Genomic DNA, 19,733 nt, shown 5'->3' with positions numbered 1-19,733 from the left:
ATGTTTTTCCTCCAGTAGAGTTTAGAGAAATCAGAGGAAACGGTTTTCGTCSCTCCTCGTTCTCCCCACTGCCTTTTATCCAGGACAGCTTTCCGACCGTTTGCCGGCTCTCGAGGACGCGGTGGAAGTAAGAGCGCGTCTTTGCGGTGGCGCTGCCTCTGCAGGGGTGCGCGCAGGAGGAAGGACGGCGCGGCCAGTTTCTTACGCCTTTAATTTSTTGTGCTCGGGGGGTTACAAGCCGAGGTGTTCGCAGCATCCGGAGTCCCCCACTGGGGTTACTGGAGCGCGTGTGGAAATGCCCGCAGGGGAGCAACCGTGGTGCTGCCGCGAGGGCAGCGCGTGTCTCGCTCTTAGACTTCTCATCATGTTCACCTTGGCCAAACGGGAAGAGCATTTCCTGTGGTAAATAAGCATGTCTCTAGGCCCTAAAGTATTTTCCTTCCTGAACTTCGAAGGCTTAATACAAATACTGGAGATGTTCTCAGTGCTTGGAAACACAGCATTTCCAAACAGCAGTTATGCTGGGCTCCTGTGTGGTAGAAAGTAATAGGGTCTGCAGACTTTAAAGGGTCACCTGAAGGGTGAGTTTACAGAGGCCATCTGAGAGCATATTTTTTTAATTGACTTTTTCTCTGAAATAGCAAAGTAAAATCTATTTAACTTTGAGCTACGGTTAGAAGGRTGCTGGCAGCATTGTGGAGGATGTTAGCTGTAGATTTCAGACTGAGATTAAAATAGGTACTTCAAGTGCAGGTCACTGCTGGCAAGAGGAGAAATGGAGGCAGCAGATGGGGGGGGAAGTAAGGGATGGTGGAAACCGTGCTGCTGCTGAAGCTGTGGGCTGGTGTTTCTGCTGAGAAGGGGTGAGGAGGGAAGGGGAAGGAAAGTCCAGAGCTTCAGCTGCAGCAAGGAGAGCCGTCCTCTTTGACTGTTCAGGCAATATTCAGTACTTGAGCTCCTGTTGCCGCTCTCCTCAGAAGCAAGGGCTTTGGGCTGGGTGGATGTGTCCAAAGCTGCCTGATCCTTTCTGTAGCGACAGGCAGCACCAGAGCCAGTCCTCTGCACCAAAACAGGTGGCTTCAGTGCCTGCCTCTGAATAAGAGCGAGGCTCTAAGGACGTGTTAAGAGCTGGGAGTGGTGCTGGGAAAATTCKGCATTTCTTACCGGCTGCCCTTGGCATCTCAGCGTGGTGGACGTGGTGAACCACAAGTTGAGGATCGTATCTTTCCTTGCATGTTTGAGTTTCCTACCAATCTGGGGGTGGTGGTGGTGGTGGTGTTAATTAAAGGAACTAGGTGTCTGGAAAGTGAAATGCTGTCTTGTGGAGTTTGACCCTCAGTGATTTATAGTAAGCTAAAGCTGACAGCGCTAAGGAACAATATCCACTGTCCCATGTTTATGAGAGACGGTCTGCAAAAACTATGGACCATGCAGATAGTCAGTAATGCYGCTGAAGAGAGGACTTGTGATTCCTCCCTCCTGCTCTTAAGCCCTGTGCTTTAGCTATCCCTTGCTTTCTTTTACCCCACTGAATGGACAAAATGACTAATAAAAGGTATTGTAGGCAATACTCTCATGAGACATCTGCTGTTTTTACATATACAGTGACTGTGTTTATTAGCTCATCAAAAGGAAGTCATATTAAATCAAATGGCTGTTAGTATTCATCTTGAAACATCAGGGATGGTCCCAACATTTCCTARCACAGGTTATTTTGTACACTGAGTCATCATCAAAATCTTGTCTTCTGATGACCCCCCCCCCTCCGTATTCTTTCATCTTTAAAAAAAAGTTCAGGAAAGAAAGCTGGCCTAACAGACTCCAGCACCTCTTTAGGAGAACCGTTTGCAAGGGAAAATTCTAGCAAATAGTACCATTTCATTTATAATTCAGATACTGTAAAGAAATTTGTGATGCACTTATAATAAAAATGAYAGCCAGTACTAATGTCTGCAGTAGCTGGGAGGAGTATTATACTGTTGGGCATTTTTTAGATAGGGGACATCCTGAATTCTRTAGGTATAAACTAAAACATATCACCTCTCTTTCTGGATACATTATTGAATTTGCAAAGTTAGTTGGTTATATAGTAAGTAAGTCCTGATTTTTAAGAATAGGAACTTAAGCAGTTATTGGTGAGAGCTGTGGGCACTCTCCTAGAATGGATCATTTAAAGCCCAGCAACCCACTTCTTAGTGGGGCTGCGGAAGGTGGCTGCCTTGTGTGTCCTTGATGATTTGCCCAAGGTCATACATGCAAAACTCCTGATGTACGTTTAAAATTCAGGTTTCTTGGCAGGTCTCTGGGTTTGGGTTATTTTATATTATTTGGATCTCTTCAGACTTAGGGCTTGTAATTGCAGTCCAGTTGTGTTTACTTAGAGAAGAGTGAAGCTCTGCCAGTGTGTGCTTTTCTGACTGGTTCATAGAAAAATACCAGTCAAATGATTTTTGSAATGTGAGTTGTTGGATGATCTGCAGTGTATATTAAAGAGCAATAAAATACATACRCTAACAAGGTTCTGTTTTCCTGCCTATAAAAATGTTATAGACAAGCTTTAGAATAAACATATGGGAGATTTACTGGCCTTCCTACTTTGTTTGTCCATCAGTAGATGTTAACAGCATGGGTAAGGATAAATGAGTAAATACAGTTGCAGWGTTCTGACTCAATACATTAATTCACAGCTGAGCTGCTGCAATGGTCTGTGTGTTAAACCAATCACAACTACAAGAGAAAAGTTCAAAAAAAGAAGCAAAGCTTACAAAATTTACTTCAAAACTGGGGAGAGCTAAACATATGCAAGGCCAGGAATAGCAGCTTCATTGACTGGTAGTATATTATCTTGCTTTAAGCTCAGCACATTTAATTATGTGCTTATGTTCTTTTGCTCCACTTTTTAATATTGTTCTCCATGGGAGAAGGTAAGACGAGCTTTGCAGGCAATTAGGATCAGCTATTTTCATAAGAATCTCCTCTGGATTCATAAGAATGCCTCCTAATGAGTGGGGTTAAAATCTGCGTTGTATAATAATTGATTCTTATCCAAAATGAGAACACCAAGCTTGGTCAGATGCACACCGCAACAAATATCAGCTCTTCTTTAGATAATGTTAAAAAAGGTATGAGTATTAATGTCTGTTTCTTTGTTGCAATAGGTTCTGCCTGGCATACTGCAGAAGCATTGCTGTATTTTACCTGACAGGAATACAGGTAAACTTTTTTCTTAAAAAGTTAATATAGCTTGTTTGTTATAAGGAGAAATACAAACACAAAACAACAGAATAGAGAATTTGTGCTTAATAGTCGTAGTCACTGAAGTTGTCTTCAAGGAAGTGAAAACTTGGATACTTAATTTGTTTAAATGATCTACTTTCATGTGAAGATTTTTTCTTCTGTAAAATTTCAGGAGTTAGCTGTTTGGTAGAGACTGCAATCAGTTCTTGCTTATAAAGGTCTTTGTATGATCCCTTTGAACAGTCTGCAGTGTTAGTTTTAAAGGTATGTTTTTGGCAAGGAGAGAGGTTTAAAACTGGAATCTCTCCGCAGACTGGTCCTTTTGATTCACAAAGGTGCTAAGCAGTAAGTTTTACATGTAACTAACTGCAGATAAATATTTGCATTATGCTTATTTCCCAGAGAATAAAAGAGCAGAATCTAACACACTTTGAGAGACTATCATTAACGATGCCTTGCTATTGTGMAGGAGACTTAAAGCAGTAAGTTTGTGATCTGAGGAAATCAATTGACGAGAACAATAACATGAGAAAGAAATGATTTAAATTCAAATTATTGCAGGATAAACAATTTCTTTTACAACAAGATTTAGAATCCTTCTTAGAATTTTATGAATTTGATTTTACTGATTGCATGTGAAACTGTGAAKATGATTTAATAGATTAATTTCAGAAGAAAAGGAATAATATAGCTTATTTTGACTATCTGTTTAATAGAATATATATGAATGGTTGTGTCTCTTAAGCTTTCACTCCTGTTCACCCCAAGTAGCTAATTAAAACAAAACCAGTTTTGTTCCTTGGCTTTTTATTACTAGAATTTCAAGTATGATTTGCAGTGAGCATAATTGCATAGGGAACATGACACCTGTGTTGAACTGTTGTGTGACTTGTGGTTACCTGCAACTGCTCAAAGAAAAGTTGAAATCTCATTTTCATTTTCATCTGTGAAGATGAGAGGAGTACATTATAGTAAGACAAATAATAATATGCTTCTTCCAGCAAGACTTTGAAACTTTGTAATTACTGAACAGATTGTAGACAGACTTTGGCCTTTATATTCTTTTCAAATTTTCCTGGAAGCTCTACTTAAGAAGCACTCTGTAATGACCACAGCCAAATCTGTGCCTGAGGATCTGTAATCTATAATTTGTGTCTGATCATCTTTTTTTTTTGTTGTTTAGTTGTATCTGTAATATAAAAATTTGATCCAAGTTCTGTCAACAGCAAAACTCCTCTTGACTTGTATGTAAGTGTTTCGACTAGATCTCAAAGGCAGCGTTATCTGAGGTGATTATCTGGAGCTGGGCAGTTAGAATCAGACCCTTTATCTAGACAGAGTGAAATATGTCTTTATAATCAATATTTAGGAAGATGTTTATCTAAAATACCAACCACCTACCAAATCCCAGTCACCTTCAAAAGTGCCTGCATTTGGRTCTGTGAGAGGAAGGAGCTTGTTAGTGTAAGATTTGGCTTGGGAAAATTTGACCTAAGCAATTTAAAGAGGAATCCTATCAGTTTTTGATATGTAAAAATTGCTGTACAATTCAAGCACACTTAACCATGAAGATAACTATAACTTCTGTTGCTTCTATGTGACTGCSAGGAAAAGTATTTTTTATGCGTGCGTATTATGTAGCTCTGAATTGCCAGCAGGTGGCAAACTAAATAATGCAGGTGTTCCATTTTCCCCATTTATGGCATATAAATACGCGGTGGAGAGGAGAAGAATAAAAGGTCAAATAGGATGTGGGAGATTTTCTGTTCCTTTCTAGATGAAAAAAAATGACTGAATTTCTAGCAGGTTACAGATGCAGTTGCTGGACCCCAATACAAAAGAAGCTCAACAAAGCTGAAGAGATGAACTGTGTGTTAGCTTGGTTGCAAGCCCTCGCACCAGAGTTTTGGATGCGTAGACTTTGTCAATATGTTCTTCATGAGGAGAGCTGTGCTCTCTAGGAGCTCTCTTACAAAAAGAACTGACTTTCACATGCCTCAGCGGGAGTTTATTTGTAGCCCTGAAAGGAAGGGTGCAATTTACTTCCCATACTATTCGCCCTTTTATGTAGAGCTTAGAGCGGTGAATCAAGGCTGTACATCCATTCTTTGCCCTTTCATATCCCTATCTCCTACGTGTTGGTGCTTTAATGGAGATCGCAGCAGTTTCAAACTACTTCATAGTGCTAGATTTAGATTGTTGGGAAGCTGAGTTTGACTGATTGAGTATAGTAGATATAGGTGAGCCATTTTCTAGTATGATTATATCTGAATCCTCTAGTCTACGCTATGAAAAAGAGATTAACTAATAGATGTAAACCTGAAACTTGCTATTTGCATGCAAGCATATACATCTTATATGATGTTGTCCAGAGCCTAGAAAAGTGACCTAATTGCATGCTTCAAATCTGTGTTTGTGTTCAGCTGCTGATGTTTGGAGGAATTTAGGATTGTGCAGACTTAGGTGTTGTTCCTACTAACAAGGAGAGAATGAGGAAGAGAAGTGGACTTGGGAGAGGGGAAATGGGAGAAAACTGAAGAAGCATGAAATTAGATCTCCCAAACCATTAGGGAAGAACACACGTGCTAGGGGGTCTAGGATGGATGAAAGGGAGAAACACAGTAGTAGTTTCCCCACTTGTTTATATTTACACAGTAGTTCAGTAATTTCCAGCCTTGGGTTCTGGAGCTGTTGGTTCAAGTGTCCGCTACAGCCAGCCTCTGCCATGGTCCCAGCACAGGAGCTGCAGCCCAGGCATGAGTCCTTGTGAGCAACAGGACCAGTGCTGCCAGGCCAGCCCTTCCTCGAGCCGCATTTCAGGCCTAGCTTCATGGCAGTTCGCAGGGAATATCTGTAATTAGTTCTTGAATCCAGTGGTCCTGGATTACCCATAACCTAGGAAGCTGCACATCCTAATCACTCTTCTAACACTATGTAAGAGCTTGAAGTGGCAACATTTGTGCTCTCAGCCTTGACATCTTATATTTACAAATCAAAATACAGAATTATGCATGGGAAGAAAAGTTTGTGTAATTGCTGATCATGTTCCTCATGTGAAGGCATGTAAAAATTTTTGCTATGAACTCTTATTTTCARTGTTTATAACCTGGCTGTAAAAGCATTTCCTGCAGAGCTGAGCTTTTCAAAAGACAGATTTACTCAGCTCTTAGGTAGCAATGGAGTTTCTGAAGGTGATACTCTATAGTTACGCAAGACTTGACATTTCAAAGGTGAAAGCATGATTCATGTTTTCAAACATGCAAAGCATTTATAAAATCCCATTCTCTAAGTAAAAATACTGAATGTTGCAAGTTGGTTGCTTTCATTAAGTTTTTATTATTAGATATGGACATTTCATTTCCTGAGTTGTATTTATTTGTGGATTCTCCTTAATCATGAATATATTTTCTTTATTAAATTAAAAGTGCCAATAATATTGACTTGTATAATGTATGTTCGCTACCATGTTATGCTTGTACGCAGAACCTGCGTTTGTCACGTGCTCTGCACCTCAAGACAAAAGGTCCTGGATCAGAAACCTTATTTTGTAGTTACTTTTCGTATTCCTCAACCACAGTTTAAGAGCTGTGTTGATGTTCCTTCTTGGTTTCTTCCCATACCCCACAAGTTAACCAGCCAGTAACAACTGCAGTGAATTATCAGTTATAAAGTTAATGGGAAGAAAAGCAGTTACATGCTCTGTACAGGTGTTACTGAGAGGACTGTGAAGGGAAACACTGCAAAGGTACTAATGACCTGGTGGGGAGCAGTTTGCTCGTTTCCTTGAATTATATTCCTCTCTCTCAAGCTCCAGCTGGGACTAATAACCCACTCCTTTTGAGGGACACCCACTACCCTCTGAGTACACATGCAGGCCATGCTGCCAGCTCTAATTTCTTTGTAAATATTTCCTGACAACCATCCATCCCTTACCTGCAGGAGCTCTTCAGCTAAGTCAGAAGCCTCCTTCCCTCCCCTGCCCCCTTTTTTTTACTCCCAAGATAATTTCTATAACCGGTAGCCAGGTACTAACACTGCCCTTCTCCTCTGGGCTCTTGGCAAGGTTTGCGGTTGTGATACGGTTTGATCACATCTTTACRTAGTATGAGCAGTGCACTTTGTTTCCACCCTGGAAATGAAGATAGTGTATCCAGATACGCTTGTTAGCTTTTTAATACAACATACTCATTCCTTTTAATACTCCTRAGGGGTAGGAATGCAGCTTTGAAACAAAGTCAATTTAGAAAAGAAAAAGTCAGAAAAGTCGGATAGTGTTTCTTAATGTGTATGTTTTCTTTTTATTTTATATTATTTTATTTCCCAGCCTTTCTTTAAATGGTTAGAGCTCCTCAGGTGGTATATGTGAGTTGCTCTATCTGTAGAAAAATAGAAAACATATATGTGAAAGCATATGCTTTGTATGTATGCTATGTTTATGTGTATGCTAYGTTTAAGAAGACTTAGAGGAGACAAGTGAATTCTGTGGAGTGTGAGTCTTGTTTACGCTACTACTCCTTGTATCCTGATCTGACAGAGTAAAATCCTTAAAGCAAATACGAATGTATTTAGTGTAGTATAAAATGAGTTATCAAYGGGAATCATTATCAGAATATGCTCTATGGAGTTTTTGCTATTGCTACAATGGTTAAATGGACGTTAYTACACTGCAGAGATACTGATATCTGTATGCTTTGATTGTCAGTTTTGCATTCTTGATGCGTAATTATTAGTTTCATGTGATACAATAAAATTGGACAAACAGCTCCTGTGCTGTTCTATCTATGCTTTTGTATCGTATTTGTGAGTTTAATATGTTTTGGACTGCTAAATTTGGGCTCGTTCTTTCCATTACAGATCCCCCAAAAGGAAGGAATCAATACTCACTAAATGTTTATTGGGTTGATTAGTTCTCTGAGACTTTAAGCTTGGATTTCCTCTCTGATGGTGAAGTGTGCCTACATGAACCTGACTGATTTGATTCTGACAATATCTCTGTTAAAGTTTAAATAGGACTCTTGTAAAAAATGGATTTATTCTGTCACATGCTTTTTATTCATCATCCATTTTCAGACCAGCTCTTACGTGCTGATACTGAACTTTCACAAGACATTGAATCTCTTGTTACAATCATTTTTTTGTCCACTGTGTTGGCTAAAATCGCATTGGTTACACTTTGTTTCAATGTTCTGTTCTCTACAAAGAATGGATAATATCTATTTGAAAAGGTGGTAATTGCTTTAGGTACAAAATCAGGAGTTTAATACTAACCAATCTTGTTTGGGTAAAATATTGCCCAAGACAGTAATGTGTTACCCTTCTCTTGTTTGCTTTTATTCCTCTTGCTTGAAGAGCAAATATTGGATGAGGGAAAAATCTAAAATGATATTAAAAAGAATTCCCCCATGAAGCTTTACTAAATTGGGTAAAGAAGCTAAAATTGCTTCTCCTCCCTCCGCTCTCTTCCCCCCTCCCCAATATATCTACAATTGGGTTGCTTTAGTTACTTTTGAAATAAAAGGAGTATGGATTGGTACTCAATAGCAATATGGTTTATAATTAGCAAATATGTGACTAACTACTAGTTAATTATTTTCATGTATATATATATTTCTTTATTCAAAGACAATGCCTGTTTATAAAAAGAGCTATCCAAATGACTAGGCTGAAAATGCATATGTATGAACAGTACAGCAGCCAGGWTGATTTCTCAGTCTCAGATTTCTCAGAGAAAGAGTTACATGATAAGGTTTAGAAGCCAAAGTTAGGATAAAAAAAAATTTTCATAAAAAAAAAATCACTGGTGTGTTGCATCTGATCATTAATCATGATGTATGTGTCCGTGAGATATAGCAATTTTATTCCTCTGTTTTACAGGAAAAGGAATTAGATTATCTGCTAGTGCAATACAAGAATATTCACCTGGGTTATGTATAATCCTGTTTAGAAGTCCTTTGCTTAACTTCAGACTGTCCTTTTACTTTTAAAATGTAGCTATAGATTTTAGACAGTTCCTGCAGGCTTCACCTGCTGTCTGCTTGCTGAGTTCAACATTAGCGTGCTCATTCAGATGCTCAGCTGCAGACTGCCTGCTGGTACTTTCCAGCCCTGTTTCCATGGAAATGGGAATTAGAGGGGTGAGAATAAAGCAAGGGTAAGTATTTTCTTAATCTTCTATTTAATCCGGAAGTTCTCCTACATTGGTATCAAGGTTGTTTTGCTTTTAGATGGCTAGTTACGTAGCACTGGCTTTTATTTAAAAAAATATATTTTTTTCATGACAGTCAAGCTACTTTGAACAATACTTATTCTTGTAACTCTTTAGAGGTTTATGGGCTCACCAATAAAGTGTGAAGAAGGGAGAATCGGACTGGACTGTGCAAGGCTAAACTGATGAAGGGGTRAGGCAGTATCAACTGGTGGAACTTCTTGCCAAAATGTTGCTTGCATTATGAAAAATGTTGCAGTAGTTAATTGGTGGCACATTAACTGGGGTGAGGAAAAAATTCAGAGAAGGGCTAATTTAAATACTYAGATTGAATTTGAAACAAAAGATGTCATCTAATGCATTCCGAACTTAACATTTCTCTTTTTCCCTGGAGACTGCTGCTTTTTCTTCTCTTTTCCTCTGCATTTCTGAATCTACCACATAAGCAAAGTCAGGACTGTGGAGACTATACAGCTGTGAACATGGTGATGTAAACTATCTAGTTACTGCAAGCATCATATTCTCATAGTCATTCTCTTGCCCTTTCCCCACTGGTTGAACCTTACCCTATGCTTCAYGTTAGCTTTTCCTCGGGAAGAGGAGGTCCAGGCTCTCTGAGGCACACCACTGTTTCTCTTGCATTGGCCAAAAGTGATAAATGAAACTAGCATAAATGAAGAACAGGAAGAGTCCAGGCCTATGTCATGTCATACCCCAAAGCAGGATCAGCTATACCTACATCTTTCTTCATGGATTTTTGTAGCCTATCCAGGCTTTTATTCAGCTTCACTGATCTCCCAGCAAAAACTTTTCCTTATACATAACCTGAATTTTCCTTGCTGCAAATTAAGCTCCTTAACAGACAATAAGTGCATTCTTTTTCTTAGCTCCTTGCAGATACCCTTTATATGTCTGAAGATGGTTATMTTTTCTTCCCTCCCTATAGGTTTCCTCATCTAGGCTAAGCAATTCCACTTTTTCACTCTTTTTTTATGATATACTAGCATACATCTAAATTTGACCTGGATTTGTTTAAAAAAGAATACAGGGTGTAGCAGAAATTGTAAACAGTTCTCTACACATGACATGATATTTGATTAGCTGTTATCCAGATGTCTCATGTAACAGTTTTTACACTACAGAAACTCTCATATACCATAGTCCGTGACCTTTCTGCTTCTAGAAGACTTGTTTGACTGGATATATATATGGATATAGACTTAAGTGTTTGTGTATGGAGGTCTATTTTGTTTTTGGGGGGCAAGGGGAGGCCCAGGGATTAAGTAGGAGTGTGGTTCTGGAATGGTGATCTGATAGCAGGGATGAGTAAGATTTATTTTAAATTGTTAAAAATAGGGAGGTTTGAGTAAAGATACTGAAATCTTTTATTTTAATATTYCTGAGTGAGTGGGTTTCCACTTCTTGATATCCTGATTCCGTTCTCCTCAGCATGTCAGCCCACAGCGTGAATGTAAGATTAATACTCAAACTTCCTTCAGTGTTTTCCTCTACTTTAGTGTGAGGGTATGTTCAGCAGCACATGGTACTAGCCGTAAAGGTTATGTCATTAGTTAGTTCACTTTCTCTCAGAGATTCAGCACCTGAATAAGGAGCCATTGGCAAAAGCTGAAATGCAGACAGTTTGCAGTAATGTTAAGACAGAACCAGCAGGCTGTGTAAGAAATTTTCCAACATCAGCTTGCTTTTCCTTGGGTCATTTTGGACTTCTTAGTATTGCTAGATGTCTAGCAGGAACTAAGGACCTCCACACCTTCAGTCTCAAGCCAGCCTAGTGGATTTAGATTTTTAGGACTGCCCAGTCCTAGTGGATTTAGATTTTTTATACAGCCTGCTGCTAGTGTTTTTGCAGAGTATCCTAGCTGGGTGGTGAGCTTAGTCCAAAGTACTTTCTGGTATTCAGGATCCTTTGCTATAATCAGGTCCTCTGGAGAGATGGTTTTTCCCACTCATTACTATTAGAGAAGTCATAGGTGTGCTTCTTTACCAATTACATAGTCTTAAAAAAACCCTGAAGAATTCACTGATGTTTAGATGCTGCATTAAATGCCCCAAGATCAATAGAACATGTTTCCCTAAAAKGTGAGTGCTGACTACCCCTGTGCTTTTGGAACTCAGTATGAACCAGTAACTATAACGTATGATTTTCACAACAGTCACACCTTTGCATGTGCGTTGGCAAGTAAATGTGTGGGGGGAGCAGGGAATGACGAAAGCACTCCATTAACTCAATGAAGTTTAATTCCAGGGGCAGAAAAGTGCATGAGTACATACGTTTGCAGTTTCTTTGTCTAACATAGTAAAAGCCCTGGTGGCTGAAGGTGTGTAGGAAGGAAATTCTCTCCAGAAAACATCATCCTTTGTAAGAAAACTTACTTGACCTTTATTTCTGAAATGTTTTATAAATCATTCCCAGTGTGTGCAGTGAAGCTACTGAAGGAAGAGATAACAAATGCATACCATCAGCAGCACAAGCTGCATACAACTCTGGTAACTATGGTCCTGTTAGTAATGTTACWAAGTAAGTATTGCTAAATGAAACCACTATGTAGAATGACTGATTTCTATATGCCAGAGTTTGGGATTTTTGTTTTTTAGTGGTTCCATCTATTTGTGAAATGGTTGCCTAGGCAGTATATAAATCATGTGGGCTGAGGGGGAGTGTATGTGTGTGTAAGTATACTATGCGCAGGCATTTCTTGAGGAGCAATACAGTTTTGAAGTCCACTGCCAAAATGTATGACTTGCCAACACAATGCAGTGTGTGGGTAGAGTTAAAGAGCATGTAATTGAGCAGAGAAATCAAAAGATAGAAATTTCTACTCAGCACAGCGAGTAAGGTAAAATGTGTTTTTGAAAGAGATAAGATGTTAGTACTGTTTTGTAGACTAGCTACCAATTAACAGAAAGGAGCACAGAGAGCTCATACAGGTCTCATAGGAATATAGCAGTAATGCCAGAGTAGTCCTGGGTTCCTTGGTTTCGCACAGTTACAGTGGATCACACTGGTATTTCCCTGCTATTGGGGAACACAGCTTTGTTTATAGTACGAAAGATACTACTCCCTCCCCTTTACAGGTCTTGGGRATGCCTACATAGAAATATCTTTGCTCCCGGTTTCAGTAATGTCTGGCCTCGCTCTGGCTGCTGTGGAGGCAACTCAGAAGATTGGACAGGTTTTTTTATCTGGCATGCGTTAATTATACCTAATTCAATTCTGCAAAGCATTGAAATAATAGATATGGTAGTTATTTTTATTTGCTGCTGACTTCTTAACATCTTGATTATATTCCTTTTTTTCTTTTGGTAGCATGATTTATTTTCTTAAACCATAATTCATTTGCTCAGATAGGTTGTTATCCTAACTTTTCAGTTATTTCTAACTTTGAAAAAGATATCCAATTCAACAAACTCACATTTGTTTGTCTCTCCCTCTTACCCCTAATTTTTAGGATTTGTCGAGGAGCATGGGGAATTTGGGTCTGTATCTAAGATACTCAGTGTTAGTTAGCTTTTATTTTTATAAAATGCCTAAGCAATGCTTGTTTGCTCTAAGGAGTGCTGCTTAATTTGGAAAAGTCTGATGCATGTTTTGGGCTTGTATTTAACACCCTAGGATTGAGGAACAGATTAGAAACGATGTGGTCTACAARCCTCTCCATACCACAAAAACATGAGATCTGTCTTTTCTTCTAATGCTGCCTTTCCTRGAAAGATGCATCCCACTTCCACTATGGTAACTGTGGACAGTTACAGATGTTATTTTTTTTTCTTTTAGCTTATTTTATTAATGTACAATTTCTCCTGTCCTTTGTATTTCTTGTATTACTTGGGAGTGTATGTAGGGGGGAGAGTACTAAAACATGCATTTTGTTATCAAAACATCTGAGCTGTCCGTTCTTTCTATTTAAAGAGAAACTACAATGATACTCCATAAGCTTAAAATGTTTTTTTCTGTGCTGGAATGATTTTATTTGTAGTAATACTGTGTGACGTGGTTCTACTGTCTTTTGGGATACTATAACATAATAGGCACTATAAATAACAGCTGCTAATGTCTACAATCATGCACAACAGGCAGTAATTTATCCACTTGTCTACTTTCTGTTGTGATGGGAAATATCAAACGTTTCTGCAGCAATAATGCATAAGATCATCAAAGTTAGCGGTGGTTACTGCAGAAGCGTATTACCAGAGATAGTGCTACACACTGTGTACTTGAAATTAAAACCAGGCAAATGCTTTCACACGTGTGGTTGAGTTTTCTCAGTATGGCTTTGTCTGGGACAGATCATCTGCCGTATCTTGGAGAATCTCTCCCATGATGCTGGCCAAGAGGAGCAATGCTGTGGAGCAGTGAGGACAAACAGGTGAAGAACTCGTGGACAGGGGGGACAGCAAAACCTGTCCTGTTTGCGCACTGTCCTCACGCAAAGGACAGTGGGCAGGGAAGAGGAAGGTGAAGGCGTTCTGGCATAAAATAAGATGATATGTCAGTACACCTCTGTGAATATAGTTCTATAAAATTAGATGTGCATTGTTACTTGCAGATGACATCAGTCTCATTGATCTATATTAGATTGCTAGATTTGTGTGGTTAAATGCTCAGGAAGTGTGAATTTGTTGTTGGCTGAAGGCGCTGTGAAAAGTGGAGAAATAAGGGCCCTGCAAGGCTTCTTTGCCTTTTTCAGACACCTCTGAAATCAGAGAGGAAGCCATAGGGAGGAGTACGGTACCATAGAAACTACGAGAAGCAGAACTTGCAACTGTGCTCATCTGACAGCAAACCCTGGGGATGAATCATCGGAAGATTTTTTAGTGGTATGTGAAGGAAACCTAAACTTACCAAAGAGTAATGATGGCATGACAAAAAGCCATGGGTGCATTTGCAGGCTTTCATATGTTATGTAACTGCTTTTTGAGTGACCTTTATAAATTGAGGACTGATCGTTTGTACTGTACCTTAAAACTTCTGGTGAGCCAGGAACCTCCATCCTGAACACGGGTAGAACAATGCTGGAGGCTTCAGCTGACAGAACGCTAATTCATGAACCACCTTCACAAATATATTTGGAAATTGTGAGTCACAGAAATCAGCCCACAAAGCAGAAGAAATTACATCATGATTAAGCTGTAGGTGATTATAAGTGTAAGGGATAARATATCGCATAAGCTTCAGAGAAAGGGAAAATAGATGTTCAAAATGCTTCAGTACTTTCTGCTCCCCTGCTTGTTTGGAGGGCAATGTGAGGAAGCTGCATGAAACTGAAAAGCCTGAGGAAGAARAACTAGTGTGGTGTGGACTGAAAACAAAGGTTTTTCATAGTTTATTCATGTCTGTTAAAAGAAGTGTTTTCATGGTACCATGAAGAGTTATAAATAATGTACAGTCATAAACACCCCTGCATTAGGACTGGCAATGCATGTTTAATATACTTGAATATAAATCTTGCTGATATTCTGCAAGCATTAAGTATATATTAGCATTATATATTATATATTTAAATATATGTAATATATAGTATTATATATTTAAAAATGATCATTAGAATTTGTTGTCCAGTGCTGAAATTTTCAAACTCTATCCTGTTTCTATGGAAACTGTAATAGTAAGAAGGTACAGTAAACAAATACACTGCATTATAAGCCTCCACTTTTGTAGGGATTCATTTTATAAAGATCAGTCAAAATTATTCAGGTGACAAGTGTTGTGCATTTGACCGCCCGAACAGTAACGTATCTATTTTCTTTTCACTGAAGAATTACCTTTTAACATCAGGGGCTTTTGCTTCTCTCTTTATTCATTTTCCTAAACCAACAGTGGGGTGATATGTGTCAGCAGTTAATACAGTACTACTGCTAATACGTACTTAACTCAGAGTAGTGAGTGATTACTAATGCTTATAAAGTGCTTCAGAAATGGGAAAATCTGAAAATGTAGAAGTATAATTATTCTAGCTAATGCAGAGATGTGAAACTTCCCTTGGGACTCTTTGAACCCCTTGGTTGTGTGGTGTGGCCTTCCAGGGGCGAGGCTGGGGGAGCATAGCCTGCTGTCTAAGCGTAAATGATTCGCTYTAGATGGAACAAAGTATGTCTCACAAAGTGGAGAGTCCCTCTTTGGAGTGATGCACAACTGCGGTCCTTGAATATTTTGGGCAACAGTGAGAGCACTGTCCTGTTCTGGACTGCCAGACATGGCAGAGCCTTTGAGGAAGCTCCCTTCCACCTACCGCTGCTCTACCTGGCAGAAGTGACAGGTTGTAGAAAGGAGCATGTAGTACCACCTTGGCAGGGCTGCAGTCCTTGTGTCTTACAGGCACGTGCGACAAACTGGAGAGCTGGAGGAGGCAAGCTCTGCGCTTGCCAGGGACGCAGTGAACTTCTCAAGATTACTGATCTCACCTTCTGTTTTAGAAGTGAACCTTCCCTCTGTGAAACCAGTTTCAGGACCACTTATCACTGCTGAAAAGCATAGCCAGATTCTGAAAGACTAAGATGTGGAAAAAGAGTCCTAGGGGCTCATTGAATTATATAATGAGAGACTGAGGTTTAAACTAAATACACAGTACTGTATTAGAAAGGCCATGTTCGCTCTCTCTTCACGGAAGATAAACAGACCTAAGCCTCCAGAAGTTTGAGTTTTTGATTAATGGAAAGTGAGTAAAACAAATTCTAATAGTAATAATTACTTGTCTGCATCGTGTCCTCACTGAAATAGGATCTTTTTTTTCTTTTCTTCAACTTTGAACAGAGCCTTTTGCAGACTACATTCAACTTCTTGGGTGGTTTATGGATAAGGCTGACTGCTCAAGAGGCACCTTGGAAATGGCATAAGGGGGGAGGGATTATTTAGATGTGTTGAGAGTTAATGCTGGGGATGGAAAAATCAAAACCAAAAAAAGACAAAGTTAGTCTGGGGAAAGCATATTTGGTTTGGGTGTGGTGAAGAGATTACTGGCACTCCAGGAACTGAAATTTGTTCTGAACTCTTCCATTGTGTTGCGATATGGCAATGAGTCCGTCATGTTATTACTTAATATTACTTCCATTTGTAATATTAAATTCACTTCAGCAACTTATAGTAAACTGTTATACGAAAAGTTAGTTACTTTTTTTGCTATGGATAATTTGTAACGCTTATTTTGGTGAAGAACTACTGTGTTAAGTGTTTGACAAAATCAACTGATAAATTTATTTAGTGGTAGATGCTTTTAAAAATACACTAGTGAGTGATAGTAGTTGGGGGTAGATGAGGAAAGATACTGATCCTTTCCTCAGAAACACAAATTGTAGCTTGAAGCCTTGCTGCATCCCTGTTGTGGAGGGAAAGGAGAGGAAAACGAAAAGCCCAATTTATAGAGCACAGCTAACAGAGGCAGCCAACAGACGCAGCAGTTTGCRCAGCACTGTCTYGGCTCTGCCTTGAACTTCTGGGGCCYGAGMTGGACAYTGTGGTCTGCTGACCCTTGTGGGACGAGGGGACTAGAGAGTGACYCTGCTAACAGGCAAGGGGAGCTGGGCAAGGACAACTGCAGGAAGCCTTAGGCTCTCCTGGAAGAAGCCCCAGCAATTATCCCCCACTGTAGCTGGGCGTAGCTACTGCTAACGAGCTGCCCCTGAATAGAGGGAGCTGGGGCTTTTGACACAGGTAGCCCTTGTTCAGGGTGGATCAAGTACCCTGTGGGTCAGTAGTAGAAAGAGGTCTATTTATGGGCCAGGCCTGGAGCGCAGCTCCCAGAACGCAGCCAACAGAGGCAGCAGTTTGCGCAGTTAGGTGCAAGAGGACATCTTCTTCCAGTGCCAGTAGCGCCCACTCTTGCTAACATGGTTGTAACTCRCCGTAAAGCTTATTTGCCAGTTGCTGTGAGAACTGCTGTATCAGCTGTGTTGGAAGCATCAACCCAGACATTGCCTCTTGTAGCAGACACTGCCTTACAGGTCCCAGGCTGCAGGGATTGCTTGGAGCCTCTCCAGAAGGCCTGGACTGATGGTCCGCCCTCCTGCAAGAGGTGTGCTGACGTTGACGATTTGTGTCATCAAGTCAGGGAGTTGYGGGATGAAGTCAGCAGACTGCGAAGCATGCGAGAAAGTGAGCAGGAGACAGACAGGGCGTCCTCAGGGACCATGCTGCTCACCGGAGTCCCAATCCCCTGCAGCAGGGGAGTTGCTGGAGGACTCTGTGAAGTGTGAAATAGTACAGCACAGCATGGTCGAAGAAGTCTGGAAGCTACATGCTTCTCGAACAAAAAGAAGAAAGGYCCCTAATCCTCCTGTAGACCTGGAGTTACAGTTGAAGAACAGGTTTAGTGCACTCCAGGATGAGGAGAACCCGGACCTGGCCTCAAGGGAAGCAACTGAGCTGTCTGAGGCTGTGCCTTGTGTGACCACTCAGAAGAGGCGACGAGTGGTTGTAGTGGGTGATTCCATGCTGAGGGGACAGAGGTGCCTGTCTGCCGACCTGTCCCCTCCTCTAGAGAGGTTTGCTGCCTGCTGGGGGCCAGGATACGAGATGTGACTGAGAGGCTACCAAGGCTTGTCTGCTCATCAGACTACTACMCTCTGCTGCTCTTTGGGTGCTAACGATACAGAGAGCAAACTAGAGACAATCAGAGAAGACTTCAAGGCCTTGGGCATGGTGGTCAAGGGTCCGGAAGCCCAAGTGGTCTTCTCATCGGTCCTGCCGGTTCAGGCGAGGTGTGGGAGAAGGAATAGAAAGCTTTCCCAAATCAACACCTGGCTACGCTGTTGGTGTTGGCAACAGGGATTTGGATTCTATGGGCATGGAACATGGTTTGAAGGCCAACAACTGGTGGGGAGAGATGGGATTCACCTCACCAAGCGGGGCACATTTGCCTTTGCAAACAGGWTGGCCAACCTAGTAAAGAGGGCTTTAAACTAGGTAGGAGGGTGGGAGGGAGGGGTGTCATACAGCCAGGGTAGACAATAAAACACAAGTTGGGTTGGGGGGCCTCCAACGGATACATGCAGCTGGGGATGTGCGTTTGGGACATGGCTATGGGYGACCCCCRTACACCCTTCCTGGGAAATCTGCAGGCATGACCACCTCTTTGAAATGCCTGTACACCAATGCATGCAGCATGGGGAACAAACAGGAGGAGCTGGAGATCTGTGTGYRRTCWCAGGGCCATGCTCTYGTTACAATCACAGAGACRTGGTGGGATAGCTCACATGACTGGAGTGCTGCCATGGATGGATATGTGCTTTTTAGGAGAGACAGGCCAGGAAGGCAAGGTGGTGGAGTTGATCTTTATGTGAGAGAGCAACTGGARTGTATCGAGCTCTGCCTAGGTGGGGAGGAGGAGGAGGCAGTYGAGAGCTTATGGGTAAAGATCAGAKGGCAGGCTATCATGGGAGACACTGTTGTGGGTGTCTACTACAGGCCACCTGACCAGGAAGAGAAAGTTGATGAGGCCTTCTATAGGCAGCTGGAGGTAGCCTCACGATCACAGGCCCTGGTTCTCATGGGGGACTTCMACCACCCTGACATCTGCTGGAAGGRCAACACAGCAAGGCACAAACAGTCCAGGAGGATCCTGCAATGCATCGATGATAACTTCTTGTCACAAATGGTGGAGGAGCCWACGAGGAAGGGTGTCCTGCTGGACCTTGTCCTTACCAACAGAGAGGGACTGGTYAGAGATGTGAAGGTTGRGGGCAGCCTTGGCTGCAGTGACCACGAGATGGTGGAGTTCAGGATCCTGCAGGARAGAAGTAAGGCAACAAGCAGGATTGCAACCGTGGACTTCAGGAGAGTGGCCTTTGGGCTCTTCAGAGACCTAACTGGTGGAGTCTCGTGGGTTAAGGCCCTAGAAGTAAGGAGGGTCCAGGAGAGCTGGCTAGTATTCAAGCATCACTTCCTCCAAGSTCAAGAGCGGTGCATCCCTGTGAGTAAGAAGTGCAGCAAAAGGGGCAGGAGACCTGCGAGGGTGAGCAAGGAGCTCTTGGCCAAATTCAGAGAGAAGAAGAAAGTACACAGAATGTGGAAAAGGGGACAGGCTACTTGGGAGAATTATAGGAATGCAGTCAGAGTATGTAGAGATGCGGTGAGGAAGGCTAAGGCCCAGTTGGAATTGAGTCTGGCAAGGGATGTCAAAGACAACAGGAAGGGCTTCTTCAAATATATCAGCAGCAAGAGGAGGACTAAGGAAAGTGTGGGCCTGCTCCTGAATGGGGTGGTGGCCCTGGTGACAAGGGATACGGAGAAGGCAGAATTACTGAATGCCTTCTTTGCTTCAGTCTTCACTGCTAA

The 19,733-nt window shown here is 41.3% G+C and overlaps 1 protein-coding gene across 2 annotated transcripts in view; it reads left to right on the top strand.

The window, feature by feature from the left end:
• Window positions 1-3,150: 3,150 nt before the first annotated feature.
• Window positions 3,151-19,733, top strand: part of DLGAP2 (DLG associated protein 2) — a 385,377-nt gene continuing 368,794 nt past the window's right edge. For both annotated transcript variants that reach the window (XM_085303215.1, XM_085303214.1), the window contains exon 1: window positions 3,151-3,213. The gene's annotated coding sequence lies outside the window, so the exon portion shown is untranslated. The remainder of the gene's footprint in view (window positions 3,214-19,733) is intronic.

The sequence above is a fragment of the Rhea americana genome, unplaced genomic scaffold (genome assembly GCF_003343005.1).
Source record: "Rhea americana isolate MKP2758 unplaced genomic scaffold, rheAme1 scaffold_199, whole genome shotgun sequence".
In the NCBI taxonomy this organism is placed as follows: Eukaryota; Metazoa; Chordata; class Aves; order Rheiformes; family Rheidae; genus Rhea; species Rhea americana.
Note: the sequence above shows the minus strand (reverse complement) of the source record. Positions and strands in the feature narration are given on the sequence as shown.